This window comes from Camelus dromedarius, chromosome 4, assembly GCF_036321535.1.
Source record: "Camelus dromedarius isolate mCamDro1 chromosome 4, mCamDro1.pat, whole genome shotgun sequence".
NCBI classification, from domain to species: Eukaryota; Metazoa; Chordata; class Mammalia; order Artiodactyla; family Camelidae; genus Camelus; species Camelus dromedarius.
Window position 1 is genome coordinate 71,420,363 of NC_087439.1, and position 6,793 is coordinate 71,427,155.

At 42.8% G+C, this 6,793-nt stretch overlaps 1 protein-coding gene across 12 annotated transcripts in view; it reads right to left on the bottom strand.

The window, feature by feature from the left end:
* Positions 1-6,691, bottom strand: part of CFLAR (CASP8 and FADD like apoptosis regulator) — a 47,897-nt gene extending 41,206 nt beyond the window's left edge. For 2 of the 12 annotated variants that reach the window (XM_064485106.1, XM_064485107.1), the window contains exons 1-3: positions 6,579-6,686; positions 4,147-6,385; positions 3,581-3,749 (exon numbers count right to left, since the gene is read on the bottom strand). The gene's annotated coding sequence lies outside the window, so the exon portion shown is untranslated. Of the gene's footprint in view, positions 1-1,067; positions 1,135-3,580; positions 3,750-4,146; positions 6,386-6,571 lie in introns of all 12 variants that reach the window. The other 10 variants (XM_064485110.1, XM_064485109.1, XM_064485112.1 and 7 more) reach the window with 10 other exon arrangements.
* Positions 6,692-6,793: the final 102 nt, after the last annotated feature.

Consider the following 6,793-nt stretch of genomic DNA (forward strand, 5'->3'; position numbering starts at 1 on the left):
CAGCCAAGTTCACCAGATATCCCTCGGCATTTTAGCAAAACGTAATCTCCCCCCATACCTTTAGCTAAAAATTTGTCCTTTGTGCTTATCACAAGTTCTAAAACTCAAAGATTTGTGTGTCAGAGTTTTCTTTTTGCCAGACCTCCAGACCAGTCTTTTGAGTTTAGTATGGACTCAGAAGTGCCTAAAATTTAAAGTATTTTTTTCCTCAAATATGACAGTCCTCTGACATCTTCAAAATTACTAATCCCTTGTGTGAGATGGTGTGAGTTTAATACACAATCCATCTTCCCTGTGCTATTGTTGTATTCACTCATGTTATTAAGAAAAACGCCATAGGCAAATGTGAGGCATTTGAGGCATTCATCAATTTACTGTGAGGCTTCAATTTCCTTGAGAAAAAGAAAAAAAATGAAAAGAAAAATAGCACCAGGCCAAGCTGTCTGAGTTTAAGCAAGATTCCAAATTTTAGTGCTTCAGCAAAGCCTGAATGAGTTCAGAGGCCACATTCCAATTCCAAGTAGGGCAAAGGAGGGCTGTTGTTTAGCCTCAGCTCTTTTTAGGTATCTGAACCATATGATGTCATCTTTACAGGAACTCAGTGTACATCGTATGACACCAGCCAGGTAGACACACATTCCTTCTCCTCAAGATGTTCATCAAAGAATTCAAAAGGGGCTCAAGAAACAACCATAGCTGTCTAAGGGCGTAGCTTCTTATCAGTTAGTTATGCCATGCTAAAATAAAATATTTAGCGGACAATCTCTGTAACTCATCTATACAAGACTGGCCTGAATTAAAATTTCAACCTAGCAGGTATATTCTCTCGGTTTATACAATGGGCCAGTCGGTCCTTCAGGAGATAGTCCTGTTCAAAATCAGAAGTTGTGCATAATACTGTAGATATAAAGCTCTGAAGATTCCTTTTATATAGCATTCTTCTTCCTAGTTATACAAAGCACCACCTGCATGCTGGAGGAAAATCTGGAAAATGGAGAAAAGTAAAGAAGAAAATAAAAATCCCCTGTTTGGCTTCAGCCCCATCACTATCTCTGGCATCTGTTTACCTGATCCCCAGCTTCTGTCCTCCTGCCAGTTTCCTCTTTCCAAGTTCCATAACATTTCGGGTGACAACTGAGGTTAAAGGAATAGACTCAGTAAATGCAGGTACTCAATAAATGCTGAATGAAGAGATTCATTCATTTATTATTTTTATTCAGCTCTGAATCAAGCTTTGGTAATTCTTGCAGGGAATTTGGTTCATTCACCAGATAGTATTCAAGCAAGATTTGTCACAAGCCTACTCTAAAACAAAGATCCTCTGACTTTAAAAACTACTTTTGTGAAGTAAACCAGAAAGAGAAAGAAAAATACCATATGATATCACTTATATGTGGAATCTAAAAAAAAGACACAAGTGAACTTATCTACAAAACAGAAACAGGACTCACAGGCATAGAAAACAAACTTATGGTTATGGTGGCTGGCGGGTGGAAGTCTGTGGAAAGGGATAAACTGGGAGTTCAAGACTTGCAGATATTAACTACTGTATATAAAATAGATACACAATAAGTTTATACTGTATAACACAGGGAACTATATTCAATATCTCGTAATAACCTTTAATGAAAAAGAATATGAAAACAAACATATGTATGCACAAGTATGACTGAAACATTATGCTGTACACCAGAAATTGACACTGTATTGTAAACTGACTATACTTCAATTTAAAAAAAAAATCTAAAAAAAATTAATAAAGTGAGGGGAAGGAAAAAAACTCCTTTTTAAAGCTTCAAGTAAAGTCTCAAGAAAAAAAAAAGGATATGCAAGTCAAAGGGAAGATTCAAAGGAAGTTCAAGAAAAAAAAAAACTCAAGAATTTCACAAGTAAAGAAAAAGGAACCCTCCTACAGTGTTGATGGGAATGTAAGTTGGTGCAGCCACTATGGAAAACAGTATGGAGGTTTCTTAAAAAAATAAAAATAGATTTACCATATGATCCAGCAATCCCACTCCTGGGCATATATCTGGATAAAACTATAATTTGAAAAGACACATGCACCCCAATGTTCACAGGAGCACTATTTACAATAGCCAAGACATGGAAACAACCTAAATGTCCATTGACAGATGAATGGATAAAGAAGGGGTGTGTGTGTGTGTGTGTGTGTGTGTGTGCGCGTGTGCGTGTGTGTGTGCAATGGAGTATTACTCAGCCATAAAAAAGAAATAATGCCATTTGCAGCAACATGGATGGATCTAGAGATTATCATATTAAGTGAAGTAAGTTAGACAGAGACAGACAAATATCATATGTCATTTATATGAGGAATCTTAAAAAAATACAAATTTTATTTACAAACCAGAAATAGACTCACAGACATAGAAAACAAACTGTGGTTACCAGGGGGGAGAGTGGGGGTGGAGGGACCATTTAGAAGTTTGGGATTAACAGATAAACATCACTATATATAAAATAAACAAAAAGGACCTACTATATAGCACAGTGAACGATAGTCAATTTCTTATAATAAGCTGTAATGGAAAAGAATCTGTATTCTAAGGTGTAATGGTAAAGAATATGTATATGTATAACTGAATTGCTTTGCTGTACCTGAAACTAATGTTGTAAATTGACTACATTTCAATAAAAAATTTTTTAAAATTTCATAAGTAGAAAAAAAATCTGCAGTTCCCATTTCTAAAATCAGTTGACAGTACTGAATTACCAAAGATGACAATCCAATCTCTAGAATAAGAGGAAAATAATGAAGAAGCTATATTTTGCACAAAAACTTAAATGGCCAAATAAAGACAAAGTGGAAGCCACTGGAGAAACAAAAATGCAGAACTAAATGTGGAAAAGGAAGCAGTTTTATCTGGAAAGAAAAGATTCAAGAATATATATTCATTCATTCATTCATTCATATGTGCATGGGGTCAAAGAAGAAATTATTTCTCTAAACCCAGAATTGAGGAGGAAGAAAAAACATCCAGGGCACCTGAACAAGTAGATCAATGAAATCTAAACTGTGGATACATACATTCTCAAAAACAAGAAAAGTACTCATGAGAAGAAAAACGAATATTTTATTAGAAGCTGATGCCAGAGGTAAGTGAAAGGACAGATGAGAAAAGCAGAGATATTAATAGGAAAAAAAAAGTTCTGAAATACAATTGAAGAAACAGCATCATATAAGAAGAAAAAAAGAGCAGAATACATATTTTTAAAAGCACTTAATAGACTCTGAGTACATAAATGTCTAGAAAAGACAGTAAACTGCAACCTTTGGTTATCTTCGGGAATAGACTCCTGCAGGCTTTCTCTATTTACTTTGCATGTGTTTTAACCCGAATAATTATAATACAACTTGGCTGAAAAGTTTTTAAGAGAAAAAGTATTACAATGCAGAGTATTCAGTGCAATCCTATGATAAGTGCAAAGACAGCCCCAGAGTATATAGGAAAGTACAGAGGAAGGGAACCCATGGGGGTGGGTTGTTAAGTCTTTCTAGAGGAGGTAACAGGTGCTGAATATAAAGAAAATAGGGCATTACAATAATAATAGCGCGTCTTACCTTCACTGATATACAGTAAGTAAATCAAAAACACATATCTGTTTCCCAATCTGGCCCAACCGGCTTCCTCTCATTCTATGGTGTCGTTGGCCCGTTTCTAGGCTACCTGGAATCCATGTTACCTTTGCAGGTAATTTTGCTCGGTCTCCCCCAACCACTCTGTGAGATTCTGGGGGAAAAAAATCAAATTCAGATCCATTTCTACTTTCCCAGAACTCTGCCTGGCCCTGAAGAGCCCCATATATGTTTATACTGAATTATCCTGAATTAAAGGAAAGGAGGCATTTCAGTCCATAAACACGAGTTTAATGAGCCTTTGGGGCCCTGCAAGGAAGAAACAACCAAACGGAATCCATTCCTGAAGTAAAAAGGGACAGACACGCCTGGCGACTTGGAATGCGGTGGGCGAGTGCCAAGGAGACTCAAAGAAGGGCTGAAAGCAGGAGAGTCAATCCTTTTCTGCCGGGATCAGCGGACAGTGCCCCGACGCCCCCGGCGCCGAGGGCGACGCCAGCACGGGGGCGCAGGTCATAAGAGGGAGCAGGTAGGGTTCTCGGTCTACTCACGCCCGGGCAGCCGCCAGCTCTTCCTGCTGGATCTCGGCCGGGAACGCCGCCCAGCCTTGATGGACACGACTGGACCTGACGCAGCGGAAAACCAGAGATGGAACTACTCTGGACCGAACAAGGAACTGGAGGAGAACATAGGACGCATCACGAAGCAGCTTCCAAGGCAAGCAGGCTGGAAACCTCTCTGCGCTTCCGTCCTGCCAGGGGCGTGCAGCCCAAACAGAACCTCGTGCTCCAGAAGCCTCAGCCCCTACAACTTAAAAACTCCACAGGGGCACATGCGTGTCTCTTCAGATAGTAAACTCACCCTCGTTGGGGCAAACAGCCCACATGGCGCTGGGTGGCAATTACGTGCTGCAGGCCTTGACCCCATGGGCGTGGCCGCTGAGTATATTTGCTCCACTGAAAGCCGGACTGTGGACCCTCGGGCGCCGCAGAGATCAAACCTACTTCCGCTTCAGCTGCCGATAGGTCCCCTGACACAGCTCAAAAAACTGCCCGCGACTACCCTCCCAACACCCCAGTAGCGCAAGACTCCCAGAGGGTAGGGGGCAGGGGTCAAGGACACCCAGCCCCTGCGGACCTGGAGCCGGATTCACCTACGAAAGCTGGAAGCGCTGAAGTCAGTTACAAATGTAAAACATGAAGTCGTTAGGAAAAACCATTTTAATCAGGACATCCAACCCAGAAGCTACAAGTAAAACTAGTGTTATTTTTTAAAATGCAGCTTATGTATGACAAACACATTCGAAAATCCCTTTCAAACCCGAGTCTTCTTTTTTTTTTTTTTTAATTTTGGAGTTGGGCCAGGTTTTTTGTTTTTTGTTTTGTTTTGTTTTGTTTTGCTTCTCCCAGTGAAACTTTTTAAAAATTATTTAGGGGAATCACCAGAGGAAAATTACCAAAAATTTCCGTTTCTCTTATCTGAAATCTCTTACCTAAAGCAGGTCAAGCCCACCGTAGCCCGGTCTTAGTTTTAGATTATCATGGTTTGTCGGTAGCTAACAGGCTCCCCATTGGCACCTCCTCGCCTTTTGTAAACAAATTTCAACTGTCAACAACTGAAAATACTCCAGAGAGCTTTTACGTCCTTGAACTTCCTGTTACCCTGAGCCAAAAACTTCTTTTGAATTTCAATGGCCTTTGTTCTATTGCATTACACTCTTAATATTTGAAAAGAACATACCCTGCCCACCAAAGACCACCGAGCAAGAATGTAAAATAATTTTACTTTCCCCAGTCCCTTTGAAGGGGAAAAGGAATAGAAGGGGGAAAAGCTTATTTCACGACTTTACAAAAATCATTCCAAACTTTCCCAAGGTAAGCTCTCCTTGCAATTTGTCAAAATACACGTTACCCTGCTTTAAGAAATAGCGCCCGAACCTACTTCAACAGCATATTGCAAGAGAGTAAAAATTCCTGCCTGGCCGGTTGCTTCCGCCAAGACACAGACTACTGCACACGAAGTTCTCATCAACTCTGCAAAGGAAAACTGCCAAATCTTTTGAACAGGTCAACCCCGGAATTGAGCAACTCTCAGGATATTCTTAAGCAACATTTACAGGACGCTGGGGACTTGCCACCAAAGCTTGCGGCCCTCTTTCAGTCCTCTCTCTGGGGCTTCAGCATTGGGGACCAGTTACTGTGGGTCTAGGCGATCCTGCGCAGGGGCCGCACCTGGGATCCCGTAAGAGTAAAGCTAACCCCCCGAGAATCCGGGGCGGAGGCGAGCGGGGGCGGGGGCACTACACACACACACACACACACACACACACACACACACACACACACACCACACACACACACACACCACACACACACACCACACACACACACCACACACACACACACACCACACACACACACACACACACACACACACACACACACACACACACACACACACACACACACACACACACCCCACCCCACACCCCACACACCCCCCCACCGCCTGGGGCCCAGGAGTAAACCGCAGATAAGAGATCTATAGGGCTGAGTCACCAGCCAGAAGGCCCACCCCTCCCCTGGCCCCCGGTGGGCATCCCCCGCCCGGGCTGAGGGAAGAGTCCAGGAACCGTGGCGAGGAACGCGAGAGGCAGCGTGCAGGGCCTGGCGTCTGGCTGGGGTCTGGGGAGGGTGAGGAGCTGCGGGACCCAGCGCGGGCACGTACCGTCCTGCCCGCGGCGAGACTCTCCTCTGGCTGCGACCCGTCAGACTTCACTCCCCTGGACGCCTGAAAATGCAGGCAAGATGGAGGCAAAGAAACCGAAAGTCTGAAAGCGGACGTGGCTTTCCTGCCCAGCCCCGAATCCGGTCGCCTTGCTTATCCTGGACTTCTCTCTCATCCCACAAAAACTTTCATCCTACAGAAGTTTGATGGTCTGACATTCACTGTTTTAGACCCAGAAACCCCACTCACCACTCACCCCAATGAGTCCCTCTGAGTTGAAACACTCTTCTGTGCTACAGCCCGCCTGCGTGCTGTTTCCTGTTTATATGACTGACTGAACTTCTGGATTGGATAGTGGTTTAAAGTACGCAGCTCGATGAGAAAGCACCCCCTAGGGTTTTCACCATGTGAGGGAAAAACAGTAAGTAGCAAATGTAAAAGTGCTTTATGCTTTATTCCTCAGTGTCTTGT